Source organism: Lactuca serriola, chromosome 7 (assembly GCF_051521515.1).
Source record: "Lactuca serriola cultivar US96UC23 chromosome 7, Lser_US96UC23_V15, whole genome shotgun sequence".
Lineage (NCBI taxonomy): Eukaryota > Viridiplantae > Streptophyta > Magnoliopsida > Asterales > Asteraceae > Lactuca > Lactuca serriola.
This window is the reverse complement of record NC_136414.1, coordinates 135106311-135124033: the sequence shown is the minus strand read 5'-3', so window position 1 is coordinate 135124033 and position 17723 is coordinate 135106311. Positions and strand designations below refer to the sequence as shown.

The window sequence follows — 17723 nt, the reverse complement described above, 5'->3', positions numbered from 1 at the left end:
AGAAAATTCATCATTTAGGGGGCCTTTTTTCTATATTTGCACAATGCCTATGATATGGTGGGTCCAGCTTGGTCCCGAACATAGACATATATTTAGTTTCAATACGACAAAACTGCAAAAATGGTCCCTATGGTATGCATTTTTTTTGGGTTTTGGTCCACTTCTCATAAGCTCAAATAAAGATGCATATTCAACTATCTTAATTTCTTCTCCAATCCAGATCTTATTAGATGAGATGAACTAACGAAATTCCTTATGGGTTCTTCAGAAAACCCATAAGCCAATCACAAATCCAACCTGATTGTTATTTCTTCTGATTCTTCCTTACACAATTAGCCTAATGAAATCGATATCCACCAAAAAATATGAACAATCGATCATAAGAAATCAATGAGGTAATGGATCGAGCTTCGAACGCGTTGTAGTTGGCTATGTCGAGGCTTGAGGACGAGTTTCATCCGTTTAGTTTCAAGCTGTTCCTCTTCACACATATCGGTTTTAAGGATCTGTCCATTCAGTTTCACATTCTTTTACTTCAACGAGGGAGAAATAAAAAAAAATAGAGAATTTTAGAGATTATGAACAAGAAGGGAGCAGCTATCATCATGAGAAAGTTTCCAAGGTATACAATAATGTTTGACGTTGATGTCTTGGATGAGTGCTTGTTGATTATTGTTGTGGAAAGGCATAGCATCGAAGAGGTAGAGAAAATTAAATAGATGATTTTGCATGAAAAAAAACCAAGAAGTGGATCTTAGCGATCAAAGTTGAAGTCAGGGTAAAATGATGTGATTTTGTTGAAATCTGATTCCAATTTAGGATATAAATGGATGATATAGAGGATGTGGAGGACGATTCCAGAAGCGAATATGACAAAGGGAAAGATGATGTAGAGTCCCTTTTTGAATTAGAATGTCAGAGAATGTTATGCTATTGTATTTCTGATTTCCATGCCATTATAGTGGCAGCACCACCATATTTGTTTCTGGAAAGATGAATATGTATCTGGGAGAAAGAGGATGGAGGAGATGAGAGGATTTATGTTTTCTGGGTTTTGAGGTTCTTGAAAAAATCAATGAACATATAGTCAAAGATTGATTTTTTTCAAAATTGGATTTAATTCGTTTGGGTTTTCTATTGTACCTTTCGAATTTCATTCACTGATTGGGTTTGTTTAAAGTTAGGTTTAATTTCATTAGAGGAAATGTAACAAGTTGATAGGTTTAAATATGGGTTTCTAGAGTTTAATTTCATTTTGTGTTCATGATTGTCTTTAACCTCCATCTTCGTCAATATTCAGATCTTCAGCTTTGATTTTTTCTTTGAATATTTCAAATTTTTAAGGCTTCGATCATGACTAGATCACCATTTGTTTTGGTTATTTGAATTTTATATTGATTTGGTTAATGTGTTTGGAGCTTGATTTAAATTTGATAAATGAATTAAGATCTTCATGTGTTCATCCTTTTTCTATCTCACTGTTTTGAAGGATGGCATCATACATGAAGAGAGAGAGAGAGAGAGAGAGAGAGAGAGAGAGAGAATTATTTTAAGTCTTCTCGAATATGGTTTATGTAACGCCCGCAAATCTGGGCTAGTCAAATTAGAGGCAATGGGGGTCGAAAACGACTTTTCGACAAAAGATTATTTAGAATAAATAATCTTAATCAAGTTGTAGAGTATGTTACAAGGTTTTTGTACGTATAAAGAACGCCGAAAACCGAGTTATAACGAAGAAGTTATGACCCGTTGAAGTTTCGCGACGGAACCGGCACGATACCGAGAAGCGTAAATAGTGAATTTACGATAGAGCGAGATTTAGCCTTAGCGATCTAAACAAAAGTCGTAGAATATGTTAAACTAAGAACATCGATAAAAAGAACGCCCAAATCTGACTTCGTATGAGGAAGTTATGATTTTTCTAAGATTTAGCATAGCAGTGCACAGCCCGAAATCTGAATTTTAGATCGGTCGATTTTTAGCCGACGGGATCTAAATGAAAGTTGTAGTACTCGTAAATACCAATGCGTGGATATAAAGAACGTCGATAATAGAGCTCGTATGCAAAAGTTATGGATGAAGCTTAGTCCCTACTTTTCGAGCGCGACGAATTCGATACAGTTTCGTAAATACGAGATAGAATGAGAATTAGCCAACGAGGTCTAAATGAGAGTTGAAGATCTCATTAATAGGAACTCAACGGTAAAAAGACAGACAAAAATGGAGCTCGTATGCGAAAGTTATGGACGAAGCTTAGTCCCTACTTTTCGAGCGCGGCGAATTCGATACAGTTTTGTAAATCCGAGATAGAATGAGAATTAGCCAACGAGGTCTAAATGAAAGTTGAAGATCTCATTAATAGGAACTCAACGGTAAAAAGACAGACAAAAACGGAGCTCGTATGCAAAAGTTACGGACGAAGCTTAGAGACTACTTTACTATAAAACTCCTATAAATACAAGGGTGAACTCCTCATATTTTCTTCACACCATAAGCCTCTCTTTCTCTCTCTAACTTCTCTCTAACCTCCCTAAACCCCTCCCAAGTCTAGGGAACCTCCCTATCACGAGAAGAAAGCCCCGGAGCGCCCGACGGCTCCGAGAAGAAAAGTTTTCGGCTTGGAAACGCTGCTCCAGCGAAGCCCGGTTTTTAATAAAAACTCGCTGTAAGTGAGCTACGCCTATACTATATTTAATATAGATTTTATTTAATTATAGTAACATTATTAGGACCTTAAAATAATTATTTGGGCTATTATTATGAGTTATATTGAGTGTTATTTAACGCTTATATAATAGTAATAATAGCTAGACTATTAATTAGTCGTGGTTAACGTTAAAAACTAAACCCTAGTGGTATTGATACTAGGTTTTGTCGAGGAAAATTGTTTTGAGATAACGAAGTGCTGTCTGAGTTCGGAATCACCACCTAATCAGGTGAGTGCATGGTCTCTTTCATCTTACACATAGATATGAAGTATTTTAATATAAATTACGTGTTATGTGTGCATATTGTCTGAATACTTGTTGTCTATGCTGGTGAAAGATTTTTATACATGTTTTAAATGATGTAAACTGTATAAAGTATTTTATATCTACAAGATATGTTGGGTAAAACATGGGTAGATGAATGATGATGGATAAAAGCTGAAATAGAGGAACATTAGTAGTACGGACCTAGTGCCCTATAGGTATACATTGGCAACAGTGGACCTAGTACCCTATAGATGAGCACTGGCAGCTGCGCCACAACCCGTAGATGATTTAGATCTACGGTAAACGTCCTAGCAGCTGCGCTCCAAGGATAGTATCGGCAGCTGCGCCTAATAGGGAGCCTTATGACCATGACAGTAGTGTTTAAAGGTCAATACCGGCAGAAGCTCCTCATAGAAAATGTCCTAATTCTGGCAGCTGAGCCTAAGTGACAATATTAGCAGCTGCGCTTGACCAATGTGTCATTGGCAACAATGGACTTCATGTTGTTTCCTTAGGATGATCCTTAGGAATGAATGAATGAGAAATAGCTGATTCTTAGGGTAGATCCTTAAGAATAAAGAAGATAATGGGGATGGGTAATTGGGTTGATTGTTTGATTGTTTAAACATAATAATTATATTATTGTGGGTTGAAAACCCTATGTACTCACCAGGTTTCCCAACCTGACCCACTCAGTTTATTTATATCACAGGTGTTGATATGAAGTGACATTACACTGAGAGATTTAAAGAGATGTAGATCACTAGTGTAAATAATTGTAAGTTCTGTTTATGCTTATGTTTCTGTATTAACGATGACATCCCAAACGTTTTAAAATGAAATAAATACGTTTCTTCGAAAATGTTTTAATAACGTATTTACCATGTTTTTCTGGGAACAAATTCCGCAACATTTTTATAAAATGAAGTACTCTGATTTTTATAAAGCATAAACAAAATCGGTCTTTTTTGGCCGTGAAAATGAGGATGTCACAGTTTATTTTTAACATTGAAATTTTCTAACGTTTTAGCCAATACATTGTCAAAAAACTGCTCTATATTTGTCGTTCAGTTATTATAAGACCAAAAAATATGACTACAATACATTCATTTTGCGGTTTTAAAACCGTCACCATATCTATTGTGGTTTATAAATGAACCAAATTGTAGTTAAAACGACAAACTACATCCAACCGATATGTATATTTTCCTACAAAAATATTATTTTAAGTTTTTTGAGATGTTTTTTTATCTGTAATATTAAAATTTTCTAGCATTTTAGCCACTGTCTCTGGTCATGAACTATTTTACATTTGTGTTTGACTTATTATAAGCCCATAAAAATATGACTATAACATAATGATTTTGTGGTTTTAAAAATTTCCTAATGTAAAAACCTCATCCTATTGTGGTTTATAAAACAAACCAAATCACACACAAACCCAGCCGTAGTGAAACCGACAAACTAAATCAAACAAAAAACCTGAACATTGCGGTTTTAACAATTGAAAAACCAATACATTTTTCTTATATGATTTTCGACAAAAGATCACACCAAACCATACCAATCTTTGTGTTCTAACAAGAAAATTAGCATCTTTCATGCGTAGATTTCTTGGTGAAAAGATATGGAGAAAGTTTCGTTCAAGATTGTCATCTTGGCTATGCTTTTGCTTACTGCGTGTGGTGAGTCATTTTATCTTTTATGCTTCCATAATATATATATATATATATATATATATATATATATATATATATATATATATATATATATATATATAGTTCAAATAAAGACACTAAATAAAATGAAGATGTGAAGACACGATTTTTATATTATTATTTTGCTATTAATTTTGTATATTTATACTATTAAGGAATAAAAATCTATAGCAGAATAATAACATAAAGTATTGTCTTTATTTCATTTAACGTCTTCATCTATATATATATATATATATATATATATATATATATATATATATATATATATATATATACACACACACACATATGACAACTTAGTGATTTGTGAGAAGTTGAGAAATCCTAATCAGCTTATCATTTTTCAAAACAAGGACCACAAAATTTTTCCGAATGGTACATCTAAGACATATTTAAGCTAAAAAAAGATTTGACGATTTATTTTATATATATTTTTGATATATGCATGTATCCACAATCAACAGTTATATGGACTGCGGACGCATGATTATCCATAGTAAAATTGATAATCATCAGTTATATATACTGTGTCCATAGTCCATATAACTATTGATTATCAATATTACTACGGATAATCATACGTCCGTAATGCATATAACTGTTGATTATCAATATTACTATGGATAATCATATGTTCGGAGACCATATAACTACTGATTGTATAAACATGTACATTTCCAAAAACAAAAGTTCGTCAAATCTTTTTTTGACCATGGATCTGTTTTAGTCACTGGTCTAGGAGCCCAAGGTGTTTTCGGTTTCAAAAAATGATGAACCGATTAGCAGTTCTTGCAAATCTTTAAGTTCTTAAAAGAACTCTCTCTCTCTCTCTCTCTCTCTCTCTCTCTCTCTCTTCTATATATATATATATATATATATATATATATATATATACACACACACACACACACCTTGCTAATAGTTTCTTATGGTGAAATAATTATTAGATTTTATTATTAATTAGTGTTATGCAATAAAAAATTATCACTTTTAAATAAAATATTTATGATTATACTTTATATTTACATTATATGTTTATACTATTGATGTAAATTAATTAATATTGATGTCTAGTTTAAGAAATATAAATTAATTTGTATACATTAATTTAATATTTTAATATTTGTTTTTTGCTCTAAATTGAAATTTTTAATAACCTTTCTTAACTCAAGTCTTCAAAATTTTGGCGAATATTATAAATTATTTATGCATAATTGATTTATACACAAAACTTTGTAATTTATACCTCTTAAAATTCAAGATATGAGTAGTATATATATATATATATATATATATATATATATATATATATATATATATAAACCATAAAACTGATTGTTTACAATTTAAAAATTATCACTTTTCTTAAATTTATTTATTATTTTAAACTTACCAAAATTAATAATTTTTTAATTTAGAAATCAAAACTGATGTATTTAAAAAAACTATGTTATATTGTTCACAACTTAAAAAAATCGTAGATTTAATTTTGTAACATACTATTTTTTTTCTTTTATCGATATCAATATATGATTGTTACAATCCGCACATTTAATAATTTATCAATTCTAACGGTTTCTATTGTTTTTGTGGTTCGTATTTGAATTGTTCATTAAACTTAACAATTAGATGAGACAATGAAAATGTTTGTGACCATGTGATAATTTGATGGTCCATTGTCAAAAGTATCAATGTTAAAATATAAATAATAAAATTTTATGCATACAATTGCCTAGTTTATGTTAGACCATCTCTAATGAATACAACTTTATAAGAGTTCTATAAATTGTCTTGTCACCATTTCGGTCATGCTACTTCCCCTTTCATTTTCTCAAATGCATATAACCTTACGAACCACATACTACTCCACCTCAACACCCGAATGGATATATTATTAAAAAAAGGGCCCCATTTTTCATCCATACAACCATTGTATGGGGATACAACTCCAAACCCGAAACAAGTATATACAACTTTCATACCACTCCACCTCACCCTCATACAACTTATATACAACCTTCATTGTAGATGCTCTTAGCATTAGTAATCCGTTTAAAGGATAGTTTCCATAGAAATAGACAAAAATTAAACAAGTATAAAAATCAGTGAATAAAGTGCATATTTTAAATAGACTAATGATTAAAAGTATGATAACTTATTTTATTTTTTGTTTTCTTATCCTAGAATCAAAATTGGGAGTTGTTGAAGGGAGATCGGTTACAAATGGTTTTCATGATGTGATTTTGAAAGCATGTAAGGACAAATCTGAATGTAAATGCTCTTGGTTCTGGCAAAAACCAAAATGTGAAGATGGATCATGTAAATGTAGATGAAAGAATCTTTAATGGTTTTCTTCGAGATTGGAAGAGAACAAATGAAGAAAATAAATTTTATGATGTTCGCAAACGTTTATTTATAATGATAGAAGATAATGTTTTATGAATATTTATGTTTTTTAGATTTTAAATGAATTACAAAGACATTTTTATGAACAATCAACCAAATTTATTATAAACAACTAGTCACATGCTAGCAAACAAAAAAAGTTGTGGTGCCAGCATTCTCTTTTTTCCCTGCCATATGCCTCACCTCATTTTTACCACATTTATTCTAATCCTTTCTCAAACACAAGGAATGTTTTGCCACAATTATTTGTTCAAATTGTTATTATTAGTAAATAATGCAAGTATGTTACTATTATAGACCTCACGCCACAAATGCATAATAGAAATGAAATCTTTCTTATACACAACCAATGACTAACCTCAAATATTTCAAGATTTGAATAAAGCCCTTTGTAAAAATATAACATATAAAGAACTATCTTAGTTAATGAACTGTATAATAAGAAATCAAAGAATATTTAGTCGGTATCCTTCTGGTTTTGATTCATGTAATCAGAAGAGTGAAAAGAGCATAAAAGTTAAAACAAAAAATAACATGTATAAAACATAGACATCCAATAGAAGAAAAACAAACAAACATGATTTTAGATTTTCAAATGATCCAATAGGGGAAACAAAAAACAAACATGATTCTAATTTCACCGACATATAAAGACAATTCATTGTTTCATTTGGGTTTTAATCAAATACTTGGAGTACTTGTTTGTGACGATCGTCAAATTTAGTCGACCGGCGATCATAACGCATTGAGCGTCCATGTAGTAGGACTAATATATAATATTCCATCAAATATCATGTTTAATGTAAATATATTAATATACTATGAAATACATCAACAATATTCTTCTAAAACATCAAAATTCGTAGAATTCAAGTGATTGAATTTTCATTGTTGTACGAAAAATGCATTAGAACGTGTTATTGAAATAAACATACGTATCATTTTTTGTATATAATACCATAATATAAGATTACATGTTATTACAAATCCGTTTACGTAAATAACATCGAAAACGGAGTTCGTACGCGAAAACAAAATCTTGTCGTTGTACACAAAATGGTGTTAAAATGTGTTATTACATAAATACTTGCATTTTGCATTATATATATATATATATATATATATATATATATATATATATATATATATATATATATATATATATATATAACCTCAAAAACAGATTTCGTTTATACGAAAGATGAAAACTTGTCGTAATACAAAAAAAGGATACAAACGAACTATTAAAATTAAATGTGTATAAAACATCTTTTTTGGTATAAATATTACAATAATCAAAATTGCATGTTGTTACGATCATGTGGATATAAAGAACGTCGCTAACGGAGTTCATACAAAAAAGTTATGGCCAACGATGTAAAACATATAATTCAGTCACTTAATACAAAGCTTCAAACGTAACCTTAGGTGCCTTAGGAGTTGAATTTTAAACTTCTTATATTTTTCCCATGATCGTAACACAATTTTGCATCTAAATATGTTTTTATCTCATTTTGCCCAAAAATTCCTTAAGGATCGAACATAGCAATAACCACTTTCCATCTTCAAACGATTCGTTAGGTGGCTTATTGAACTTATTACAAAAAGATAACAACATTTTATGAATCAGGAAGTAATATAGTATTTGATTCAATTTCTAACTCACCTGTTTCATGAAAGTCTAACGATTTCGCAAAAAACAATCGAATCACGGCAATTGGGAAACCACTTTATTCGTACTTTTAGCGTATCGTTCACATAGTTGAGAGACTCGTTAGGTAAATATTTTTACGTTTTACGACTCAGGTTATTGAGTACTATAACCTTGTATACTTGGAAAATTTTACGGAAGTCAGACTTTGGACTCGGAATCGAGGCCCGAGATCATGCCACTTGGACTGATCTGGGCCATCCATTGCAACTTGCATTTTCTATAAATAAAAGTCATAGTTCAACCACTCTCCTGGTGTAACACCACAAGATTTTTCATTTTTATTATAGAAAAACCTCAGGTATCATAAAAACCAAATCACGAAAAATCTCAGGTATATCAATACAATCATCCAAAATCAGAGTATAAAATGCGGAAATCATAAATTCTGTGAGCCGAAGTGTACAATCAAGCTCCCGCCTTCCCGTGTTCATCCAAAGTACCTGAAGCACATTTAATCCACAACTGTAAGCGTAAAGCTTAGTGAGTTCCTTCTGAAATATCCATACAACATTGCATAATAAACAACAATGGGTTATCAGCAACCGTGGGGATTATCAACAATCCCATTGGACTAGCAGCACGCCCTGTGGATTAACAACACGTTTCATGGGTTATCAGCAACCTGGGTTTTCTTAGCAATTCCAAAGTTACCAACAAATCAATTCAATTCACATATAGATACATCAGCAATTCCAAAGAAAAAACCCCAGGTATCATAAAAACCAAATCACGAAAAATCTCGGGTATATCAATACAATCATCCAAAATCATAGTATAAAATGCGGAAATCATAAATTATGTGAGCCGAAGTGTACAATCAAGCTCCTGCCTTCCCGTGTTCATCCAAAGTACCTGAAACACATTTAATCCACAATTGTAAGCGTAAAGCTTAGTGAGTCCCTTCTGAAATATCCATACAACATAGCATAATAAACAACAATGGGTTATCAGCAACCGTGAGGATTATCAAAAATCCCATTGGACTAGCAGCACGCCCTGTGGATTAACAACATGTTTAAGGGATTATCAGCAACCCTGGGCTTTCTTAGCAATTCCAAAGTTACCAACAAATCAATTCAATTCACATGTAGCAACATCAGTAATTAAGACCTATCTAGTCACATATATCAATCCTGAAGTTCATCCAAAATACCCGAAACTCATTTAATCCACAACTCTAAGCATAGAGCTTAGTGAGTCCCTCCCGAAATATCCATACAACACAACATAATAAACAACAATGGGTTATCAGCAACCCTAGGGATTATTAACAATCTTATTGGACTAACAGCACGCCCTATGGATTAACAACATGTTTCAGGGGTTATCAGCAACCCTGCAGTTTCTCAGCAATCTCGAAGTTATCAAAAAATCAATTCAGTTCACATTTAGCAAAATCAGACATTAAGACCCATCTAGTCATATATATATAAATACCATACAGGTAAATGTAGTGAGAAGACTCACATCACAAATAACAACTAAAAATACTACGACTCTTACACAAAGTAGACAGGAGTAACGAGACACCTAACAACAATAAAGAATTACCCTCTCATTCTACACCCTAAACCTAGTTTGACCAAAAGTCAACCATGGTAAAGAGTCAATGCTAAAATCCCCCTCAATTGCTTGTCACGTCATGACCACCCATGGGTCACGTCGTGATAGAGTCAGGAAAAAATGGTCGTGGAAACACCCCTCATCATGACGTGACACACAATCCGTCACGTCGTGAAATTTGTGAAACATCTAGCATGCCTAGGAGTCATTATAGAATGATATTACTAATAATATATGATCCTATAGGGTCGCTGTTAGATGCATTTTATATGCATCTTTTAGCACAATTTCCTTGGTATTTCGTTATAAAAGCTAACTAACTCCCGATTATTATTATTATTATTATTATTATTATTATTATTATTATTATTATTATTATTATTATTATTATTATTATTATTATTATTATTATTATTATGTATTGTGTGTTTCGTGATTATTTTGTAGAATTTCCGTACTGCTCACGTTTATTATGATTTTTCAGGGTAATTTGGATCGCATGGACGATTATGCGAGTTCAGGATGCGTTAATGGATGTTTCGGGGTTTAATTGGAGTCTAGACTAAGGAATGATGTCGAGGAATGATCAAGAATTGCTTGGAATGAGGAACGACGATCAAAAGACACTGAAAATGACAACATGGGATCGCATGTTGTCCCTATGCGATCGCAAGTTAGGTCGCAGCTTCGTTTTGTAGATTTTTCGTGCAAAAAAATTCACAAGGATGAGAAAACCCACTTCATGCGGTCGCAGGTTGTGCCCATGTGATCGCAGGTTGGCCAACATGTCTCGAAATGGTATCGTACTTAATTTAAAAGGCTCTTGACGCATTTTTGGTAAAACATGCGATCTCATGTTGTCCCTATGCGATTGCATGCACGACGTTTTTACTACTGGATGTATAAATAGAGCCCCACACTCATCTGATAACCCAAATTTGCGATTCCTGGCGATTCTAAGGCGATTTTCAGAGGGTTTCAAGTGAAGAATGCAAATCTAAAGGAGACGGTTCAATTTATTTTTGTTGTTTAGTTAGATTTATCATTTACACTCTATTTTTACTGTTTGTAATCCATTTTTAGCCATGTTAGGCTAAAACCTCATATTTTAGTTTCGCAAGACATAACCCTTTCGTATGATTAATCATTAGGCATTATGTTTGACTGTGATTACTATTTAGTTTGATCAGTTTTGTGTTTGATTGAGTGTTTGATTTTGATTTCAATTCCTGTTGGTCACTTCAATTTTTTGTGAATCATTCTAGTCATCTAATTGTTTAGATCTGTAATTGTCTAGATTAGTTGGTAAAAAAGTGACATATATTAGATTAATTTTATGTTTTGAGTTAACTCTAATATGGATTGATCAAACAGGTTTTTACACCTCCGAGCTTACGAGAGATATTGGACTTTACTGGGAAATTACACTATGTTTAATGCAACTTTTCTTTGTTAATCAAGAGCTTGTTTGGTTAATTTGGTAAAAAGTTATGTTTAATTCAGAGAACTTATTTTAATTAAATAATTTTTGTAATAGAGGTCATTAGAGCTTCTTAATGAACTTCAGCACCAGTTTGAACAAGTGTACAGTCAAATATTGTGTTGAAGGTTAATTATATGATCAGGGGAGTAGCCGCGGAACTGAAATTGTTTTCTCTTATTTGATTTTTCATAACCTTTAAATTTAGCTATCCTTTTATCGTTTTTGATTTTTATTAGTTTAAATTTTCTGAAATAACCCCCCCCCACCCCCATTTTTATGTTTTATTCACTTGTCAAAATTTAATTCATGCCTTACGCAAAGAGGAAAAGACTTTAGGACGTGTCCCTGAGGATCCGACCCTGCTTACCAGTACTACCTGTTAGTGCAAAAGAGCAGTTTTATTTATATTTTTATTTGTTTAAATCGTGCAAGACAGTGGTTTTAACAAATTGGCGTCTTTGTCGGGGACACGGTAAACACTAATAGTTTTATGCCAAGATCTTCACGTACATGTGATCTAATTTTTGATCCAGAGATTGAGAATACTGATAGGAAGCTAAAGAAGGAAGCAAAAATTCAGAAGCAACAAGAAGGAACCTCATCCTCCCTCCCCCATCACACTATAAAACATTGTCACACCCCAAAACCGAGAACGACGGAAACGTTCAGGGGCGGAGAAGGTCATGTAATGTATCACAACAATGTAAAGTAGTAAACAAGCAACAACATCATCCATTGCATTAATAGTATGAATTTTAATTACAAGTGTGTTCTTTCATAATATACAACAATAAAATGAATAATCAAAATAAGACGAGTCTGGACTGCTCCGTCTTCACAAACCTGGTCGCCGTACCTGTCTATGTGTGACCTGAGAATACAAGTTATTTTGAAAGCGAGTATCAGCCAAGAAGCTGGTGAATTCATAAGTATTAATGTGTCTTTGATGTGTAAAACTTGTAATGAAAGTCTTGACATTGTTTTGAAAGGAAGCTCATATAAGTATGTAAACATTTTTAAGTAATGGAAAGCGTTTGACTAACCCTAGAAATCCCTATGACCCCTATAAAAGGAGTCTTCTACCAAGACCCTACTGTTTTGAAAGTAGTCTTCTACCAAGACCCGACTGTTTTGAAAGTAGTCTTTTGCCAAGACCCGACTGTTTTGAAAGTACGCATCTCTGTAAATGTGATGGGTTTTCCCTGTTTAACTATTAGTATAAAACTAAAGTATACCTCATCGTTTATGTGTATGAGTCACAATATAAAGGTAATAAGGAAAATAGTTATCTATATCAAATATATCCTACCCCGTTGTTCATGTTAATATGTCACAAAGTAAAGGAAGAAAATAACATAATAACTTAGGTACTATCCTTTTGCACTAGGATAACTAACAGTGCTAACTTAAGACATCCGTAGATGTACATTTACCTCTGTTGCTAACAGTTGGGTTTAGGAATAGTTAGTCCCTTAAAGTATACCTGTAATGGTATCAACCGTAGGCATCCGTAGATGTTCATTATCCTCTGTAGCTAATAGTGGCTATAGGAATGGTTAGTCCCTCAAAGTATCCTTTGGTACTAGGATGTAAAGTCCAATCTATCTCGTCGATTATGTGATTGAGTCACAAGATAAAGATAAGAAGGAGAAATATATGACAGTATCGACACATATAATATGTAACAGTAACCCATCATATAATATCTATGTAACAGTATTCATGTAAACGTACTCATGTAAGCGTATCTATGTAAATGTACTCATGTAAGCGTATCTATGTAAACGTACTCATGTATCATGTAAGCATATGTAAACGTACTCATGTAAGCGTACCTATGTAAATGTACTCATGTAAGCGTATCTATGTAAACATACTCATGTATCATGTAATGTACTAGTATAGACTCATGAATGAACTAACTCTTGTGTGATTCCTTGTGCTTGGAATGGTAAGTGGTATCTCTTAACTAAACCTATAATAGTTACTAACCATGTACGTGTATAACATGAAGTAATGCCTTTGCTACCCAAAGGTACTGAACTGACTGAGGACAACTCTTATGTCTCTATATGTATACATGATATATAATTGCTAGTTAAACGACCTTCGGACGGATACCCGATACCCTACCAGACCCCATCCCACCGGGAAAAAGGAAATAAAGCGGGTTAGCCTTCCTAAGTCCTTTAAACATTAATTATATAACTACACATATACCGACATGCAATTAACAATATAAAAGTATATAAGGAGTTTTGTAAAACCTTTAAAAGAAAATTAATACCTAAGAAGAGATCGATTTGATGTCAATTTATAAAATGGTTTGAAAGTATTTGATTGATAACAACAGTTTAAGTATAAAGGAACCTTTGTTTGACCCACAAATATAACAGGGTTTGAAATGAAACATACAATGTTTAATAAACAGTTTAATAAAGTGTTTTAAACACTTAAAAACATTCAAGATAAACATTTGATGAAAACTGATTGGCAAAACAGTTAACGTAAAGTAAAGTCATTTGCATGTTTAATTATTAATCACATGTGATTGATATAATAACTAAACATGATTCAACTTGTATTCCCCCCCCATAAAGCATTTATAAAGATTTGAAAACATTTAAAAGGTTAATTCAAGGGGTATGAACTCACCTGCAGTGAGCGGATCGGAAGGAAGTGTAGGACCAGTGCTTGGTGTCAAGTGAAGACTTAGACACACACAATAATCCTAAATACATATGAAGACATATGTATATAACCAATTAGTGATTTTACCACTAATTAAACATGTATAAACATCCTATTGCGAGGAAAACACTTTGGTCAAGTGCTAGGAGGCTATCGGGTTGCAACAAAGGAGTGCAAAGCCTCATACAGGAGTTTATGGTCCAAAGACCATGTGTGTTGGAGTTTACAGCCCAGGGGAGTAAACTCCTGGCCGTAAACTCTCAATTGGGTCACTAAATGATGCTCAAAGCTATTACAACTTAAGTGGTTAAGTGCTTCAAAGCTTAAACAAGTGTTTGGGTGGGTTTAAGGCCCTAAAATGGCCTTGCTTAATGTTCACGGCCCTGGGACCACTCCCCCAAGAGTTTACAGCCGTAAACTCATGGTAAGGAGTACGATTTCGTGAATCTTGGTCCTTAGGTCCATGGTGTAGTGTTCTATGCTAAACATCAAGGCTTACTAGAGTGTTAGGGTGTCATTTGCACCCTTAAAAGGTGTTTACGGCCCAAGAACATGTCTTGGCCATAAACTCCATGAATCTCTTGATTTCTTATGTATTCTAAGCTCTAAACATGGTAAACATGGAGTACAATGAGTTGGATCAAGTGTACTTACAATCTACGAGCTCAAATGGTCGATATTGGCCAAGAACACTAGTGTGTGTTCTTGGTGGATCTTTAAAATCTACAAAATGGAATGATTTCACGGATAAAATCATGTAAGATTACTAGATCATCTAAGATATCAACTCATTAGGGCAAGGAACTTACGAGTTTTGAAGATCGGGGACAAAGCTCGGGATGATACTTGAGAGGATTTGGGCCAAATGGAAGGAAGAAATGATCAAATGGCCACCATTTCACCATATAGGCAAGAGTTTACGGCCCACATGGAGTTTACGGCCGTAAAATCCCACGTGTTGGCTGTGAACTCCTTGCATGAGTGCTTAGGGTCATTTCTTTGTGCTAAAACTTCAGCCGATTAACCCCGACACTTATTCCTTAAGCGTACAAGGCTCAGAATGCTAAAATAAACACCTAATCGTGTTAAAAGATAACAACAATGAGTTTGATTTTCAAAGGAGTGTTAGGTTGAAATGGAAGGAAAATTTTGGGTTGTCACAAACATCCACACCACAAGGCACTCCCTTGTAGAACGAACCTGAAGCCTCATTTCAACCTTTTCCAAAAGCACCACCTAACTCACCCATTAACAGCCCATTCAAAACATACTGCTCATCATCTTCAGATAAACCCAAATTCACAGACTCTTCTAAAACTAAAACAGAATTCACCATGAGCGAAAATGGAGACGAATTTGAAAAGACTCACCGCAAATGGGCAACACAAGAGGTTACCCATCAACCCTTATGTATCACCTTTCTAGAGGCTCAAAATTTTGAGCTAAAATCTGGTTTGATCCATTTGCTGCCCCCATTCCGAGGTCTTGAGAATGAAGATCCTCATAAATTTCTCAAAGAATTTCATGTCGTCTGTTCTGGAATGAAGCCCCATTAGTCACTGAAGATCAAATCAAACTAAGGGCATTCCCCTTCTCAGTTTTAGATGCAGCAAAGGAGTGGTTATATGACCTCCCATCTGGTTTAATAACAAGTTGGAATGAACTCGCCAAACTTTTTATAGAAAAATATTTTCCCGAGGCAAAAGTGTCAAATCTGCGCAGAGAGATTCTAGGTGTGAAGCAAGGCAAAAAAGAAGCTCTCCACACTTATTGTGAGCGATTCAAGAAGCTGCTAGTCTGATGCCCGCAACATGGCATTAGTGATAATTAATTATATCTGTGTTTATGAAAAGGATTGACACCCATGGAGAGGCAACTTATAAATTCATCAAGTGGAGGGTCACTTTTAGACATGACACCAACAGAGATCAGGGAATTAATCGAGAAGTTGGCTAATGAATCAAAACTTTCAGCAACTGAAGAAGAGTGGTGCCCAGACCATCTAAGAGGAGTCAAGGAAGTGAGTAACGCCCAACTGGAATCTCAGATTTGAGAATTGACTAAGGTTGTTCTTTTGTTGACAAAAGAAAAAGGTAGTGAGCCAAAGGTTAAACCTTGCGGTATCTGCTGTAAAACCGGGCACCCAACTGATACGTTCCCACTACTTCTAGAAGATAATGAATATATGCAAGCTATGGGAGGATTTCAGCAAAGTCCATTTGATCAGCATCGCAACAACCAAGCTTGGGGAGTGCCTCAAAATAACAATTTCCAGCCAAGGCCTCAACAGAACTTTTAGTTTAGAAATCAATACCTAGCCTCACCTGGATTTCGGCAACCTTTCCAGCAAAATCAGCACCAAAGCAACTTTCAGCAACCACCTGTTTAGTCACAAGCTAGTAGTTCCAACATGTCTTTGGAAGACATAGTTAAAAGTCTTGCTACTAGTACCCAAGCCTTCCAGAATGAAACAAATTCTAGCATCAAAAATCTGGAGCAACAGGTATCACAACTCATGAACTCCATGAGCAAACTAGAAGCACAAACACAAAGAAAATTCCCATCTCAAACTAAGAAAAACCTGAAGCACAATGCTTGTGTTGTTACTCTCAGAAGTGGTAAAAACTACAAAGGACCAGATCAGCAAGAAGATGAGGAAGAAGAGATCGTGGTTGAGCAAGAATCTGAGTCAACTGAAGAGGTGCAGAAAAAAGATAGACTTGCTGAAGTTCAGGTAAAGATTACTCCTCCTCTTTTTCCCTCAAGACTGAAAAACATGAAAAAAGAAAAGAAAAGGAAGACAAAGATATTATGGATTTCTTCAGAAAGGTTGAGGTAAATATTCCCCTTCTTGATGCAATTAAACAACTACCCCGATATGCTAAATTTTTAAAAGTGTTATGTACTTTAAAAAGAAAATTAAAAGGAAATGAAATAGTTAAAGTAAGCGAGAATGTTTCAGCTATTTTACAGAAAAGGCTACCCCCAAAGTGTAAGGATCTAGGAGTATTTACTGTTCCTTGCTAGCTAGGAAACCTTTTAGTGCCACGGGCTATGTTGGACTTAGGAGCTTCTATAAATGTTTTTACATATTCACTTTTTAAAACTATTAGGGTAGGGCCATTAAAAAGAACATGAGTCATCATTCAGGTAGCTGATTGTTCTCTGGT

General features: G+C 33.7%; 1 long non-coding RNA gene across 1 annotated transcript; it reads left to right on the top strand.

The window, feature by feature from the left end:
* The first annotated feature begins 2509 nt into the window (after positions 1-2509).
* On the top strand, positions 2510-7137 carry LOC145063074 (uncharacterized). The gene is made up of 5 exons (XR_013687832.1): positions 2510-2665; positions 2869-2936; positions 3688-3753; positions 4585-4660; positions 6881-7137. It is a non-coding gene; the product is annotated as an uncharacterized LOC145063074 (long non-coding RNA).
* Positions 7138-17723: the final 10586 nt, after the last annotated feature.